This window comes from Bos indicus, chromosome 4 (assembly GCF_029378745.1).
Source record: "Bos indicus isolate NIAB-ARS_2022 breed Sahiwal x Tharparkar chromosome 4, NIAB-ARS_B.indTharparkar_mat_pri_1.0, whole genome shotgun sequence".
Classification (NCBI taxonomy): domain Eukaryota; kingdom Metazoa; phylum Chordata; class Mammalia; order Artiodactyla; family Bovidae; genus Bos; species Bos indicus.
This window is the reverse complement of record NC_091763.1, coordinates 104,795,495-104,813,833: the sequence shown is the minus strand read 5'-3', so window position 1 is coordinate 104,813,833 and position 18,339 is coordinate 104,795,495. Positions and strand designations below refer to the sequence as shown.

The 18,339-nt window shown below is 49.3% G+C and overlaps 1 protein-coding gene across 2 annotated transcripts in view; it reads right to left on the bottom strand.

Annotated features, from left to right (window-relative positions):
* TMEM178B (transmembrane protein 178B) overlaps positions 1 to 18,339 on the bottom strand; it is a 415,372-nt gene that overhangs the window by 281,991 nt on the left and 115,042 nt on the right. The window lies entirely within an intron of this gene.

Genomic DNA, 18,339 nt, shown 5'->3' with positions numbered 1-18,339 from the left:
GAGACAGGAAGAGTCCAAGTTGAGGCTGATGGCAGCTTGTTAAGAAAGTAGTACCCATGTGTTTAACCTTAAGAAAAATCAACTTATACGTCAAGGGAGGATGTTTGGTATCTAAAAAACATTTACAGTCTGCACCCATGGGCCAGCAGCAAGCAGGCTTCGGCCTTAATCACGTGGCACGTGCTGTCTTTGGAAAGGTGAGCTAGAGGGGCCTCTTCCCTCTTCTCTGTCCCATGGCCCCCACCAGCCTCACCTCTAAACACAAAGCACTCCGTTCCATCTGCACCTCCCTGAACCAGTCTCCTCTCAGATTTCTCGGACAAAATCGAAGCCCCGTGACACACTCAATTGCCTGGTCCAATTAGGACCTTTTCTGAGACGCTGTTATCAATCAGTGCAAGCTTTGCTAGTCAGATTATGAAAATAGTTCTATATCTCAGAGCCAGAGGTTCTCAAATGGTAGCCCTAGGACCACAGCATCAGCATTCCCTGGGAACCTGCTAGAAATGCCATTTCCCAGGCCTAACCCCACACCTGCTGAATCAAAACCCCCGAGCTAGAGCCTGCAATATGAATTTTACTAGGCCCTCCAGGTAATTCTGTTGCACACTTGAGTTTGAAAACTGCCGCCTTCAAGAATCTAATAGAATTGCCAATGAGTGAGTTTATAAATCCACCAGGTTGGCCAAATTCAAAAGGCAAGCAAGATTAGGAGATCTTGGTCTCCTGCAGGCTCTTCTATTGGCACTTCCTTATCCGGAGGATATTAAAACTCAAGTGTCAGGGCATCATGAAGAATCAGGAAAGGAGTGATTTTTAAAGGTTAGGGGTTTTAAATTTTGGTTTTGCACCTGAATGGATTTTGATGGTAATCCATTTTGCACCCCACTGATTTTCAATTTATAAGTAGTGGCACCTGATTGAATTGTCTGACCCCTGGCTCACTGTCAGCAGGGAACCTGGCAATAGGTGGAGTGCAGTAATTTAGACAGTGCCTTATTGTAAATCACGTCTGGATGACCGCCCACTACTAGTCACTGAGACACCCCTGCAATGGGACAGACGCTGTCCAGAGGCAAAGTTTTGAGGAAAGCGTTAGGTACTCTTTTTTTTAATTTCTCAGCTCCTCTGCTTCTGTCCTCTTAGCCCACAAACATCCTGAAGTCTCTCATGGGCCCACCATCCCTCCCACAATATCCCCCCACCTCTGTCTTCCTTCTTCCCTCACCTGCTACACTTCTAGAAAAAACAGTCTTCCTGACAGTCTCCACTTCCAGAACCCACATTCACATCTCATATAACAATTTCCATTGACAGCATCAGTTCCCATCCAGTCTATATCACAAAGCCCACGGCCATCCCCAAGGCTTTCTGGGGCTCTAGTGGTGCCCCTCCTCCCTAGCATCCAACTGGTCACCGAATTCCGAAAGTTTTATGTCAGAAATGTCCCTGGAATCCAGCCTGCCTGCCCTCTGTCCCCACTCCCTCCATCAGAGCTGCGAGAACACAATGACCGATCTCAACAAACAGCCACACCGACTGAGGACTTACGAGATAGGAGAGACCTGCCAAGTGCCTAGTAGACCAGTGGTTTCCAACTATGTCCTGGAGCACATAGAAAAGACGTGTGCAAGGCACCGGGTGGGCTGCTGGGCCCTGTCCAGCCTTCCCAAGGGCCGAAGTAGCCACATCCCCATAACCCATTTGTGGTTTCTATATGTGTCATCATCCCTGGTCAGGAAGATCCCCTGCAGAAGGAAGTGGATATCCACTCCAGTATTCTTGCCTGGAGAATCCCATGGAAAGAGGAGTCTGGTGGGCTACAGTCCATGGGGTCGCCAAGAGTCAGACACGACTGAGCAATTAACACTTACTTACACTTACATATGTGTGTGTCCCACTGGTGGCACACTCTATTATGAACAATGCCTTACTAATCCTTCTATAACCCAATTAAGTAGGTGCTATTATACGCCTCACCCCTATTTTACAAATAAGAAAATGGAGGCTCAAGAAGATTAAGTGACTTGCCCAAGGTAGGAGCAGGGCCAGGATCAGAACCCAGGATCGCCTTATTGGAGTATCTCTCCTGTCAGGCCACCCTCCATACTGCCGCTCAGACTGTACCATAGAAAGAAAATGCAGTCTATCACGCAGGGGATAAACCCCACACTCCTGGCAGAAAGTCCCAGCCCCCACTTAGCCCCAACCAGGACACACCCTAGGCTCCAGTCAGGTGCCCTCCCCACCCTGCCGCATGGAGGGTGGATCCGCTCACAACTCTGTCCCTCCTCTCCTCCCCACCTTTCTTTCACCAGGTACAGGCCTCCAGCTCCTCAGGGAAGCCCTGCTCACATCTAGGACAGCACCCAGCAGCAGGCATCCAATGGCCCCACTCCTCTCCCCCTCCCTAATGGGGTTGCCTGCTGCAGCCAGCACACCAATGGGCTGTGATTTATCTATTTACATGCCTCACTCCTCCACTGGATTACTAGTTTCTGGAGGGCAGGGACTTGTCTCATTCATTCATCTTTATCTCCCTGGCCCCCAGCACAAGAGCACCAAGAACCTATGCTTTGAAGAAAGCCATGAATAATACAAGGCATCCTTTATAAGATCTCAGTGGGTAAGGAATCCAACTGCTTCTATTGTATGCAAGGGATTAAAATAATGGAGGCAAATTAGAATGTCATGAATAAACGGAGGTGACTGTTGCAGAACTCTGGGAGCCTCTGGCAAATACCTCTTTCCCGTCTGGACCAGGTAAGGAGAGGCTTGTCAATCACAAATGAACACAGAATAGCCTCTTACCACACTTCGTAAATGTAACCCAATGGACAACTAGGTCAATGGTTTCAGGGTAGAAAAAAGACAGAGAAAAGAAAGCGAGGGAGATATAAGGGAGAAAGGGAAAATATTCATTTTACAGGAATATCATGAGCAACCACGTGGGGCATACACAGTTGAGCAGGTTGCGCACTGCACAAGGATGCCTCTCAGGGGTACCTGCGCGCTGAAGTACAGCCGCTGCTCTGCTTGCGAAGACCTGCACCACGGTGGGGTATGCAGGGGATGTCTCAGTCAGAGAGGCTGCCTTCACCTAATTTGCACAAAGATGGCATGAAAACTAGGAGCCACCCTACACTCCATAATTTCGAGATCAAACAAAATACTCCGTGGGCCCAGCTTGGAAGACACAAGATGGAATCCTGCTGGTAACAGCTGGATGAGTGCCTGTCACTCGCATCTGAGAGAAGCACCTGATTTCCTGGCTAGGACCAGGTTCTCTCAGCCTCAAAATGTACGCAACAAGTGGCCACAGGTTCCAGGCTTCCTCCCTCGGCCCCAGCCTGCCCACCTGACACTCAACAAGAGAAAGACGCTGACGGACAGGCGCGGTGGGCAGCCGGCCAGGAAGCCTGGCTGGAGAACTTCCCAACAGCCCCGCTGGAGGCCCTCACTATCTGCTTTGCCTCAGGGATGCAAGCATCCTGCCTTTGACAGCAATTAAATTTGAAAGACTCAAATATTGCCTAAGAAGAAAAGCAAAATATTTACCCATGTGTCTGCAGGTCCTGTCAGTGTGCTGGGCTTTTGTCAATACAGGCGCCATCTGGGCACCAAATACGTGTGCCCAGAATGTGGGCTTCCCAACACAAACAGGTTTTCCTGCGAAGGACGGTGGAAGGTAACAGAGAAGCCTGTGACCTTCCCCAACTCCTGCCTTCTAGCCCAGAGAGGGGAGCTTCCCCCTCCTGCAGCCTCAGCTGAGGGGCCAAAAAACTCGTCCGTGAGGCATCGGGGTTGGGGGGTGCCTCCTGTGGGCACCTTGGGACTTGATACCTTCAGCCATGCCCTGCCTTCTGAGCTGAGGACCCTCCGATCTGCGTGTCAAAGTCCCAAAGTGTTAGTTGCTCAGTCATGTTTGACTCTTTGCAACCCCATGTAGCCCACCAGGTTCCTCCATCCATGGAATTCTCTAGGCAAGAATACTGGAGTGGGTGGCCATTCCCTTCTCCAGGAAGATCTTCCTGACCCAGGGATTGAATCAGGGTCTCCTGCATTGCAGGCAGACTCTTTACCATCTGAGCCACCATCAGAGTCCCAGGGAGACAGGATACCCAAACAGGTAACTGAGGAGGGTTTCCAAAGCGGTCAGTTTACAAAGCTGAGCATAGGGTGTAAAGGGACCAGCCAACGGTGGGGCAGGGCCCTGGGGCTGGCAACACAAGGATGTGGGGCAACCCCAAGGCTGGGCAAGGCAGAGCAGGGACCATCATGGGAATCTGGAGAAGAGGGCCCTGGGAGGAAGGTGATGCAGGCTCCAGGAGAGGGTACAGCCCACCTGTGTGAGGGGCAGGATATAAATGCCCAATCTCTCACTCCTCCCACCCAGACCTCCTGCTAAGTCTCCCCAGAACTGAACCCACCTAGAAGTCAAAGGGCAGGCCAGGCTCCGAGCAGGTAAAGACGGAACTGGACTCAACTGGACTCAAGACAAATGCAAGCATCCAGCCCTCTCCCCTTCTACATCATCACTCCAGCTTCCCTTCCACCTCTCTGAGTCCTCGGTGGCAAAGGGAGACCCGGGAACAAGGAACAGGGGGACACAGTTCTCATCTCTTCTCTCCATTTCAAATGCTTTAAGACCCAAGGCATGAGTCTGGTAATTCACGTCAAGTCCTGATGTGGTCCCTGCACACTGCAAGTGCTCAATAAATACGACTGGGTTGGCTAAGAAGTTCACTGGGGCTTTTTCTTAACATTTTATGGAAAAACCCAAACTCTCTGGCCAATCTCACAGTCATGATGAATCACTGCTTAATACTACTTACTCTAAGGGGGAAAGACCACAGGAAATCAGAAATAATATCAGCAATGTTTGCATCACATTACATACACACAGAGGCAGGGGGTGGGGCATGGGGGTGGGGAGAGGAAGAGAGAGACATTTCATGTGCCGTAACCCTAGGAGACTTGTAGCTCAGAACCCTGACATGTGCTGGGCATATGAGGAAACAGACTGGAGGGGAGCGGAAGAGATGGCCCACATGATGAACTCCGGATTCTGATCCCACCCTACAAGGAAACCACAGGCGAGGTTCCTTTCACATGCGTCTACAATCAGCAAGGTGTTGTTTCCGGGAGTCTACTTCTCCAGAGTTATGCATGGTAAGTAGAAACCTTCTAAGGCAGGGAAACTCTAGAGGCAGGGCTAGGACTCAGCCCCATGCCATCTAGAATCACCTCCCATAAACAGGTGCCACAGAACTTATATTCATGCATTAGAGAGTCATTCCTTTGGGTCAGACACTATTTTCGTAGGCCCCTATTTTTAAAACTCTGCTTCCCTGGTGGCTCAGAGGGTAAAGCATCTGCGTACAATGCAGGAGACCAGAGTTCAATTTCTGGGTCAGGAAGATCCCCTGGAGAAGGAAATGGCAACCCACTCCAGTACTCTTGCCTGGAAAATTCCATGGACGGAGAACCCTGGTAGACTACAGTCTATGGGTCAGACACAATACAGAGTCAGACACGACTGAGCCACTTCACTTTCTTTCACTTTCTAACTCAGTCCAAATGGGATCATCCCTAGTCACCTGCGCCTAGGTATGGATGAGATCCTGAAATCCCTTTCCTTTAAACTAGAGAGCTTCCCTCATAGCTCTACTGGAAAAGAATCCACCTGCAAAGCAGGCGACCCCGGTTTGATTCCTGGGTTGGGAAGATCCACTGGAGAAGGGATAGGCTACCCACTCCAGTGTTCCTGGGCTTCAATTGTGGCTCAGCTGGTAAAGAATCCACCTGCAATATGGGTGACCTGGGTTCAATCCCTGGGTTGGGAAGATCCCCTGGAGAACGGGAAAGACTACCACATTTCAGTATTCCAGCCTGGAGAATTCCATGGACTGTATAGTCCATGGGGTCACAAAGAGTCGGACACGACTAGGCAACTTTCACTAGACGAGAGGGACCCTCAGCAGCAGGGCACCCCTAGAGAAGAGAGGCTGAGAAAGGCACAGGATCCCAGCTCATGGGGGCGGGGGGATGTGCTGTGAAGGGAAACCCACAACTTCACAACCATATCTGGCGCTGACCAGGGTGGGCCTGAGAAAGAACCAGAGCATGGGAACCCCCTCTCCAGTCCCCACTTTAAAAGTGGAGTGATGCAGGCTGGGCGTGAGATGGTCAAATGCACTGATGTTTAGGAAAACTTGGGATTAACAATCTATAAAAGGTTTACTTCTGTGGGACTTCTGAGTTTTTCACTTAAACCGTGATTCCTGAGAAGGGACAGGTGTGGCATGCAGGCTTCCCCAGACTCCTTTGACCCCCAAATCCTTTTTTTACTCAAAGAGCAGTTTCTACCACTCAACTGTTGAACTCCTCAGAATCAGAACGCAGGTCTTTTGTTTGCATTTCTACCCCCAGGGCCAGGCAAGGGTTGACACAAAGCCCTCACTACATCTATGGATAAATGAGGAATAGACACCAGGGTCTGTTCTTTGATCGAATGGTCTACATGATGAAGTAAGTAGTTGGCTTCAAGTTCATGCTGGCCTCCTCCCTGTAGGCACACCTGGGAGCCACCAGCAAAGCAGCATCAGGGGCGAATGCCCGCTCAGGTGTGTGCATGAGGCCCTGAAGTTGGTCTGGGGTCTCTGTGGACAGGACTAGATTCATTGTTCTCAGCCCACTCAGACTCCCAGGCACACCAACAGCACCCACACCAAGTCTGCAGCCAGCTTTCCGCCTCCTCACAGCTCACGGTCCGCTCAGCCCTCCTGCGCAGCCCACAGGGTGCAGGGGAGTCAATACTCATGAGAGACCCTCAACCAAGGATGTTAGAGCCAGAGAGCAAGCGCCCAGCCCCCTGGAGGATGACCACGAGGTGCCCTTGGCACAGTTACCCTGAGGGAGGCCCCGGGATCCACACTGAGACTCACAGCAGGAACCAGTTCAGTGCTGCGCCCTCCATTGGCTCCCCCTCCTTCCTCCCTTCCTGGGAACTCCCCCTAAAGTCCCTGACTCAAGCTCTGCTTTAGGGGGACCCAAACTCTGACTCCCAATCCCAAAGAAATCCAATCCCAAAGAAAAGCAATGCCAAAGAATGTTCAAACTACCGCACAATTGCACTCATCTCACACGCCAGCAAAGTAATGCTCAAAATTCTCCAAGCCAGGCTTCAGCAGTATGTGAACCGTGAACTTCCAGATGTTCAAGCTGGATTTAGCAAAGCCAGAGGAACCAGAGATCAAATTGCCAACATCTGCTGGATCATCAAAAAAGCAAGAAAGTTCCAGAAAAACATCTACTTCTGCTTTATTGACTATGCCAAAGCCTTTGACTGTGGATCACAACAAACTGTGGAAAATTCTTCAAGAGATGGGAATATCAGACCACCTGATCTGTGTCCTAAGAAATCTGTATGCAGGTCAAGAAGCAACAGTTAGAACTGAACATGGAACAATTGACTGGTTCCAAATCGGGAAAGGAGTACATCAAGGCTGTATATTGTCACCCTGTTTCTTTAACTTCTATGCAGAGTACATCATGAGAAACGCTGGGCTGGAAGAAGCACAAGCTGGAATCAAGATTCCCAGGAGAAATATCAGTAACCTCAGATATGCAAATGATACCACCCTTATCGCAGAAAGGGAAGAAGAACTAAAGAGACTATTGATGAAAGTGAAAGAGGAGAGTGAAAAAACTGGCTTAAAACTCAACATTCAGAAAACGAAGATCATGGCATCTGGTCCCATCACTTCATGACAAATAGGGAAACAATGGAAACAGTGACAGACTTTACTTTGGGGGGCTCCAAAATCACTGCAGATGGTGACTGCAGCCATGAAATGAAAAGATGCTTGCTCCTTGGAAGAAAATCTATGACCAACTTAGTTAGCATATTAAAAAGCAGAGACATCAATTTGCCAACAAAAGTCCATCTAGTCAAAGCTATGGTTTTTCCAGTAGCCATGTATGGATGTGAGAGTTGGACTATAAAGAAAGCTGAGCACCAACGAATTGAAGCTTTTGAACTGTGGTGTTGGAGAAGACTCTTGAGAGTCCCTTGGACTGCAAGGAGATCCAATCAGTCCATCCTATGAGGAAATCAGTCCTGAAAATTCATTGGAAGGACTGATGCTGAAGCCGAAACTCCAATACTTTGGCCACCTGATGCAAAGAGATGAGTCATTGGAAAATATACTGATGCTGGGAAAGATTGAAGGCAGGAGGAGAAGGGGACAACAGAGGATGAGATGGTTGGATGGCATCACTGACTCAATGGACATGAGTTTGAGTAGTCTCTGGGAGTTTGTGATGGACAGGGAGGCCTGGCGTGCTGCAGTCCCTGGGGTCACAAAGAGTTGGACATGACTGAGTGACTGAACTGAACTGAAATTGAAACTCTGGAATGCTCTTCTTGACATTCCAGCACCCACCGGACTACTGGACCACTGCTGAGAGTCCACAGGCTTCCTTCATCCCAGAGCTCCTTCTTTAAAAAAAACTAAATCTATTCCATGCCTTCCAGACAGTGAGGACTTTGGACACTCACTTTACCCCGACATCATGGTCACAACAACCTTGAGAGGCAGATTTTACCTCTCTGATTGTTCTCAGCCCATATTCAGTATTATTCTCACGTGACTGAAGGAAGGGAGAGTTTAAGAGAGATGAAGGCCTTCTCTCCAGCCAGCCAGCCAGCCAGCCAGCCAGAAGGAGAACAGGCAGGGTCCAGGTGTCAGCACAGTGGGTTCAGACACCACAGCTGTAATGATTCCATGCCATGGCAGGAGGTTTATGAGAAACAAGGATTATTTTGCAGCCACAGAGCTTCGTATGTGGAGGAACTTTACATCCACTGACGAGGAAGAGCGGGCAGGGGGGACATCACCCATGTCTTGTCTGCCACTCCTCCTCCCTTGATGCCAATGGCGAGAGCGCCTAGGACACTGGGGTCTTCCCTGCTGACCAGTCCTGGCCCCAGGCCGCCACGGCAAGAGCTCTCAGCCTCTCACTCTGACACCCGTCTCATCCATCGAGCTGACGGTTCTCAATCATCGTTCAGCCCTAATAAATGGAAAGATTAAGTCAAAAGTAGAAAGAACACACTGGAAAAAAACTGAAAGCCAACCTTCAAAAAAAAAGAAAAGAAACTGGTTGAAGCTTTAAATCTTGGACTTTATCCCTTCCATAAAGGGCATTTCCTCCAAAAAGAGAAAAAAAAAGGGGGGGCGGTTTAAAATTACACCTTAGAAGGGAGAGGAGACAGGGAGATTCTCCTTTAACCAATTAGGAAAGCCATTATCAATTTATCAGCACTGTCAACCTCGAATTCTTTAGCCGCTGTAAGAGCGGAGATGGAGTTTAGCGGGTGAAAGGTTTGAGATTAGAAGCAAAACCATGTCCCTGATGAAAAGGGAGGGAAGCAAACCAGCAAAGTTCCAGGGGTTCAAGGAGGGCAGACAGAGCTGGAGTTTCCACATCCCACAAGACCACATCCCCAGGCCTGGCAGAAGGGGTGAGGGCTGGGGAGAGCAGCGATATTTACAAGTGATTTCAGTCGGCTCTTCACAAAAGCTTCCTGCAACCAACCTCCCCACCCCACCTCCCCCGGCTCATTTTCAGCACCTCCTGCTCCTCCCAGATGTTATGAGCTGAAGGATTTTCAAGGCTTAGAGCTGCTGCTGGCCCAGCAAGAAAGAATGTTTTATTTTCTTCATACTGAGGAAAAAGTGTTACCTACTTTTTTATTTTTAATGCTTTCAAACACATTCCACTTGGTGTATTTTGTTTTTTTGTGTTTGTGGTATCAGCGTGGCCTTTTAATGTTGTTTTGTATGCAACTCATGGGCAGACTCCTAAATATTTAATTCCTTTCCATTCCGTGTTTCATAAATGTTTGTTAGGAGTCGTGTTCTGGGGGCCCTCTGGACTCACATGCACGGATTGCATTCTTAAAAATCCTACTTCCAGAGGGCAGCCCTCTCATTTCTGAGTCTGTCTCCCAACACTTCTGCCAGCTACTGTTGTAACAGTTACTTATATATTAACCATGTATTTCTGTGTACAGTAAATGCTTCAGGGTAGGGGAGCTTGCGGTTTTCATCTTTGGCCAAGAGGGTGCTTTGAGTGTCATACAGTTGACCCTTGAACAACATGGGTTTGAGCTACATGGGTCCACTTATTCAGATTTTCCTTTTCAGTGGAAAGACTACAGTACTACAATCAATTATACAGAGGAGTCGCATATACAGATGCTCCGACTCTAAGTTATACTTGATTTTCAACTACACAGAGGGGCCATCCCAACCCCCTCGTTGGGGGGTTGAGGTCAATTACTCTTGACCTCATTGTTCATGGGTCAAGAGTAATTCATTTTAATAATAGTTTATGTTCAATGAATGCATTCTACATGTTAAGTACTGTACAGAGGATTTTATCCCACATTATCTCATTTAATCGTAAAAGTTAAGGCCTGCTGCTGTCCCCATTTCACAGATGAGAACACAGAGGCTTAGGGAGGTTTCCTGCCTGAGAATGCAGAGCTATTCCTGGCACAGGTGGCATGCAAACCCACCTACCACACTCCCTAAGCACCACACTATGTGTGCTCATGAAGAGAAATTGGGAAAAGTCAAGCTCTTCAGCAAGAAAGAGACCCTCCAAGGTTTTCCATCAGAAATAAAGCAAAACTTTTCCACGTGCAGGGATTTCCAGCTTCTACAGACTTTGCTGCTCTTATCAGAACAAGAAAGAAGGTTTGCTTCTAGTGCTCCCTTAAGGAGCTGGCCGGAAGACAGCTTCTAGACACAGTGGAAGGGGACTGAGAATGCATCTACCGGCCCCTGCACTTGGCCACAGCCCTACCCCACTCCCAGGACAAGCCACCCAGCAGCAGGGACCTGGGGCAAGGCACTCAGCCTCTCAGAACCTCATTTCTTCATCTGCAAATGCAGATAATGATAGCGCTCAGCCCCTAAGATGGATGAGGAAGAAATGAGATAACTTATGTAAAACCTGCTCTGGAGTAAGCATTCGAGAAATGCTCATTTATCAGTTCTACCTCTGGGACACACCTGCTCCCATATAACAGCGCATCCATATCTGGTAGCTCAGCTAGTAAAGAATCGGCCTGCAATGCAGGAGACTTCGGTTAGATTCCTGGGACTGGAGAAGCAATAGGCTACCTACTTCCGTATTCATGAGCTTCCCTGGTATGGGAGACCTGGGTTTGATCCCTGGGTTTGGAAGATTCCCTGGAGGAGGGCATGGCAACCCACTCCAGTATTCTTGCCTGGAGAATCCCATGGACAGAGGGGCCTGGCGGGCTACAGACCGTGGGGTTGCAGAATCAGACACGACTGAGCGACTAAGCACAGCGCAGCATCATATCTAAAGACGGCTCTCACACCTCTCCCACCCATGGCTCCTTTTCTTCCAGCCAAGGCCATTCAGGTCCTGCGCCCACGGTCACAGAACCCAGCACCACGCTGGTCACCCCAAGGCCCAGGCACATGTCAGAATCTCTCCCAGGGTGACACTGACCACGATCGCACCTGCGGGGACAGAGCCCACAGCCCGGCTCCCTGTGAGCGCTGTAGCAGCTGTGACACAGGCTGGTCACAGGCAGGGGACACGGCCCATGTGCTTTCCTCCAGAGAAGCTACTTAGCCAGCATGGGCTTGAGCAGCTGGTTGTTTTTCTCATCTGGGGCTGTTTTATGTCATTTAGTTTGTTACCTCCTGCAGGGTCTCCTGTTTGCTCCAGGCCCCTGAAGAAATGTTTAGGTGGTGAGCCTGTCCTTCCATAAATTAGACATCAGTCCACAAACTCCATCAGTGGGGCCACTTCTGGCCTCGTCCAAGTCATCACTAAAATCTCTCAACAGGATGGGTGTTGAGGGCAGAACTATGCACCCACACACACGCCACAAACTTGCTTGTAATCAGAAGTGAAAAAGTGAGGAAGTGTTAGTTGCTCAGTCGTATATGACTCTTTGCAACCCTATGGAGTGTGTCTCGCCAGGTTCCTCTGTCCATGGGATTTCCCAGGCAAGAATACTGGAGCGGGTTGCCACTTCCTTCTCCAAGGGATCTTCCTGACCCAAGGATCAAACTTGAGTCTCCTGCATTGCAGGCAGATTCTTTACCATCTGAGTCACCAGGGAAGCTTGCAATCAGAAATGAAACAATTAAGAGCTCTTGGGTGGGACCCTGTAGCCTGCCATGAATTCACATTCCCGATCTGCCCCCATCCCCTTGCCCCAGATCCTCTTCTGCAGCTAGTGCACCTGGATGTCATGAGACCCCATCTGCACTCTTCACCCCATCAACTCATCTAGGAACTGTACCTACACAGGGGATGAGGTCAGCTCAGAGCTGTGCACTGGTCCCTAGGCATCACCGCCTCCTGGCTGAGCACTCCCCCGACGTCTGCTTTGTAGGCCCTTTGGACAGTTGTCCAGGCCTCCCACTAGTCTGGCTGCTCGTATGTGTCCACGGAATCCCCATGGTCCCCTTTATTGAAAAATTGACACAGCACCCCTACCTCTAAATCACAGCTCCTCTGACCATCTGGTCCCCTTTCACAAACAGGGTGGCCCCACAGAAGAAATTATTTCCCACGCTGCCCACCATCCTTCCACGTCCTCTAGCAGCCAACACTTCCATCAAGGAATAGAAATGCAGCCTCCCTGCTGGGTGACCACCACACACCTGCCGAGTTTACAACCCGTGTCCACGTCCCCCAGTCGCCCTGCAAAACACAGTCTCCACACCCCTGACTCCTGCTCACCCACTCCATTCTTCTCATCCATCACCTTACCATGTAACTCCCTTGACTCAACATCATAGCCTCTAACATTTTACCATCTTCTGTGCTAAAGGTCACCTCATCTTCTGTGGGATCCACAACCTTTTTATCCTCACTTCCTCATTCCTAGATTCGGGATGTCTTTTCCCCCTTCTCTGAGTCTTTTCAGATGCTTTAAACAAGACATTCTTAAATGTCATTACATCGTAACATCCTCACGAAAGGAAATAAAAAACGAGGTGTCGTCGTGCTGACCCCACAGCACCCGGCTCCCTGGTAAGGTTTCAGCCACCCTTTTTCCCAGTTTGCTCATGTATTTTTCCAGCATGAGACAGGCTGCTTGGGAAAGTATGAGAAGGTGAGGTATGGCTTTAAATCACCATTTGGGGTGTAGTAAATAATCTGCTCCCTTATTCCTATCACAGCCCTAACAGCCTTCTGGAGAGCCCCAAGTTGTCACTGCCTTCCCCAAGGCCGCCTCCCGCCCTGGTGTGCCAACACCCCAAGCACAAGCCTGTGGCTCCTCTGGGCACAGTTTCAGCGGGTGGAAGCACCATCCATCTCCAGGCCCTGACAGGCAAACGAGGCGAGAAGACCAAATCTGGTTTTTCGCTGGAAAACAGTGAGCTCATGCTTTCTCTCCAGAGACGCAGGAAGTGGAGACAGATCTGGAGATGCGGAGACAGTGATGGAGACAGGCAGGGGTGATAAGGGATGAGCAGGAAAGAGGGAGGAGGCCAGTCTGGCACTTTTGAAATGTCACTTTTGATAAGAATCCCCAGCTCTCGGGCCAGAGGGAAACATCCATATTCTTTAAATTTAGGATCCAGCATGAGGCGGTTGTCCTAAAGGGGAGGAACAGGGAGAAGATGAACCGAGCTGGAAATTCTTCATTCCCACTCCTTCAGAGAAAAGGGAGATGATGGTTCCTGAGTTTCCAGCACTGCAGACACCAGGGCAGAACTGGCACTGCTGCTCCCAGGTGAGCTCCAGATCGGATGGTGGGCACTGCCAGCTTTTCCGATGGAGGGTTGTACCCTCAGGCATGCATCTCCGTAAGGCCAGCCATTCCCTACGGACGCACCAGATAGAAGGCAGAGAATTCAGATGACTGCCCAGGTATTTCCAAATAGCTGAATGTTTGGTTTCAGCTAGGGGAAAAAAGTCCAGATTACTGAGTTTTCTACTTTGTATTTGAAAAAGGAGTTAGATAATGCTTTTCCTTTTTACCAGTTAATTTGGGGTGGGGGGAGGGCAGAGACACTATGTGTGTGCGTGTGTATGCGTGTTTGGGGAAGACTGGGGGAAAAGCTGGCTGTCCTATATGAGCAACCAAACCCTGATGGCTGTTCATTATTTTACTCCTAAACTTGCCATGTGCCTTTGCTAAAAACTGAATGCAAACTAAAGGTCACAGAATTAAAGTAGAAAACCCAAACAGATGAATTATACTTTTCTTTATATACTGTTGTTCAGTCGCTAAGTCATGTCTGATTCTTCGCAACCCCATGGACTGCAGCACGCCAGGCCTCCCTGTTGCTCACCATCTCCTGGAGTTCACCCAAGTTCATGTCCACTGAACCGGTGATGCCATCCAACCATCTCACCTCTGACGACCTCTTATCCTTTTGCCTTCAATCCTTCCCAGCATCATCTCTACTCACAAAATTGACTATTTTCTTGTTTAAGTTAAATGGCTTGGCTAGATGTTAATTAAAGTGTTAACTCAGCTTGACTCACTAGTTGAAATAAAATTCAAAACCAGACATCAAAATACAAATAATGATTCACTGTTTCCCACTGTGCCCAGCAGCACTGCCGTGGTCCAGAGCCCCGTCATCAGAACCAGCTTGCTGCTAAGTCGCTTCAGTTGTGTCCGACTCTGTGCGACCCCAGAGACGGCAGCCCACCAGGCTTCCCCGTCCCTGGGATTCTCCAGGCAAGAACACCGGAGTGGGCTGCCATTTCCTTCTCCAATGCGTGAAAGTGAAAAGTGAAAGTGAAGACGCTCAGTCGTATCCGACCCTCAGCAACCCCACGGACTGCAGCCTTCCAGGCTCCTCCATCAGTAGGATTTTCCAGGCAAGAGTACTGGAGTGGGGTGCCACTGCCTTCTCCGCAGAACCAGCTTGCCTGGCGTCAAACCCCAGCTTTGAGACTTTCTGGGTCAATGATCTTGGCCAATGGATAAAGTCCTCTGTGCTTCCATGTCTTCACTTTAAAGGGACGTGATACAAATATCCACTCCCTCAGGGGTGCAGTGAGAAATCAGTGAATTAGTTTCAGTAAAGTACTCAGCACCTGTGTCTTATAAGTGCCACATAATTATTACTCTTACTATGTCATCACCATATAGAATGCAGATTTACTGTGTATGCCAGATGTCAGATAAGTCCTTTAAGACGTGCAGCAAGCACATATCTGACAGGTTTCAGCAAAAGAAATGAATGTCCCACAAGACAGGTTTCTAGCACCCCATCCTTGCCTGCCTCAGGCTTCCTCAGCTGTGACTCTAGTGTTCCCTCAACCCCAGCTCAGGGCATTCCCCCTAGGCTCCAACCCTGACTACATCCCACCACCCTGCTCCTGCCTCAAGGGCTGAGACCACCCCCCTAGATCCAACCCCCTCTAATACTGGTAATACCATCGAACTTCTGTTAATAGAATGTGACTCCGTGCCCACCTGTAAGACCCTCAAAGACAACAGCACAGGCACCACGGCAACTACACAGCACTGGGGGTGCTGACCACCGACACCCAGGAAAGCAACAATTTAGGGGAACCTGTGGCGTGTAAGGGTGGCCCGCAGCCCTCACCTGATGGATCACTCACTGGTCCATGCTAAGATGGAATTTCTCATTTTAACATTCTGGAAATGTGGCTCCACATTCCACCTCCCAGTCAAAATAGCAAAACCTAAGAGTCAGATAACATCAAGGTTTAGTAAAGATGGGGAGAAGAAAGCTCCAGACACTATTCTTCAGTGTAAATTGTTACAAACATTTGACAAATGTCAAGTAAATTGGAAACGAATACACCCTATGACCCCAAGTCACACCCTTAGACAAAATCCTACATATGTATACAAGGAGGAGAGAAGTACAAGAATGTTCTACATAGCACTGCTTGTAAAATAAGAATAATAATAATAATAGTGAAGACCTAAAGGTTAATCAATTAGGAGAAAGAAAATATTGGTGATTATATTCACATATTATACAATACTTTAAATGAATGTACTGTACATATTAGTACAGAGAGAGACCTCAAAATATTACATGGAATGAAAACAGAACTGTAGATTTATACCTACACTAGTTTTTCACTTTTCAGTATTCTAGATTTTTATCCTCCTACCAAACATAGTCCCTGGGGGTCCAATGAGAAAGAACACCATCACTTCTGGAGGAGAAATCCACTTGGTCACCTTAACAAAATCAAAGCCACATTATCTGAGTTTTTATAGTGGGAGAACCTCCGGGAGCTCTGGCTCATCTCCCACTGATCTCCTCCTGGTAGCGACCTATGAGCCTCACCCTCACCTCCACCGAGTGCACGGGAGGTGCTCGGAGGACCCAGTGACACAGAGACATGGAAAGCACCAGGAACAGAGGGCGTGGTGACCGCCTCACTGTGCTGGGGGCGGGGCGGTCTTGGATGAGGACATCAGGGAAGGCTGATGGAGGAAGAAGGAATCATGTTGTTCAGTTTGGGGGATGTAGCATACGAGAGAAGGGGTAACCTAGGCCCAGCCCACATCTAGGGAGTCCACAGTGAACTCAACAGGAAACAGACTGTGCCTTAGCCAGAGTCTGGCGAATCCTGCAGAGAGGAGTGAGTTTGGGCAAGTAGCAGAGCACTGAGGGGAGGACCTGGGCAGGGGGCTGCCATGCTTGTCCAGACCTCAGAGCAGGGCCCAAATACAGCTGGAAGCGTGAACAGGGAGGACATCTGTGGAGACTTCTGGTCTACCCCGGCTTCCTGGACCCTTGACTTTGACCTGCTCCCTGCAGGGGCGGCCTAGCAGCATCCTCCCTGCTCACTGGACCAGCATCCCTGCTGCAGCCAAGTCAAACAGCTGCCCAACATCCAGATCCCAGGGGCACAAAGGTGGTGAGTGTGCACCCGCTGGGACCCCAGGCATCCAGACTGAATGAGTGGAGAGGTGCGGATCATCCTAATGGAGTAACCTGCTCCTTGTAAGGCTGCCAACCCCTCCCTAAGGGCAGTGACCATCACCCCCACGTCCCTTGAGGCTCTGCATCCAGGGCTTCATGGAAATCAACAGCCAGCAAATAGAAGCAGAACAAGATAAGATGGACAGACAGCTGTCTTTAATCTAGTTTTGCAAGGACTCAGGGAGTCACTGCATTCACCACAATAAAACAGAACTGGTGCAGCCTCCGCCTGGCAAGATGACTTTCTGGAGAGGATCCAGGATCCAGGAGGCAGCCAAGAGATGGAGCTCTCCAAAGTCAGGGCTGGAGGCAGAGGACCTAGGCAAACCCCACCAGTGGAGAGGCATAGTGTACAGAGTCGGGTGGTTAAAGGAGGACGGGGCAGTCAGTATTAGAGAAATCTCCATTTGCTGATATTTTTCCTGCTTACAAAAGATGGAGCACACTGAGATTCTTTGAAATAAATATAAACATCAACTAGTGAGCTGCCACCCTCCCGAGAGTTAGTACTCCAAGTGTCCATTGTGGAATGTCTTTGGAATTAACAGAAACTAAGGAGGCTGGGGTTTGAGGGCAAGTATGAAGCCAGCAAAGCAACTGCAGTCTGAACTACTGAAATAGACACTGAAATAAACACCTAAGACAAAGAGTACCTCTCAGAGAGTTGCCATTCTCTCTTCCCTCCCATACAAGTTGCAGCAGCTCCCAGCTGGCTCAGACAATATCTGCCCTGGTGCTCCTTTCTACTGGGCTAGCCGCTTCCACCTCTCCCTTACACAATCGTGTCGTCTATCTCCCCTCCATGCCTGGTCGTCCTTCTCCAGCCTCTACTGTCTCTGCGGATCCCAGTCCCTCTCTGCATTCTCTTCCCACTCACCATTGGATCTTCCCTTTCCCAGCATGTCCCTCTGTTCCCCCACCCCCGGCTTTGGGAGCCCTGACTCTCCCCACTCCTAGGCAGTGGGCAATGTGATGCAATAAAAGAACTGGACCAGAATTCAGAAAACCTGAGGTCAACCCAGAAGACATGGGAATTTACTACATAGTATGTATTAGTCTGCACGAGCTGTCACAATGCCAGAGACTGGGTGGATTAAATGATAGTCACTAATTTTCTCATAATATGGACACTAGCAGTCCAAGATCAAGGTGCCAGGGTTGGTTTCTGATGAGACCACTCATCCATGGCTTACAGGAGGCTGCCTCCTCACTATGTCCTCACATGGCCTTTCCTCTGTGACGCAAGGGGAAAGGGCACTCTGGGGTCTCTTTCTCTTCTTATAAGGACACCAGTTCTATCCAGTTAGGGCCCGATCCTTAGAACCTCATTCAACCTAAA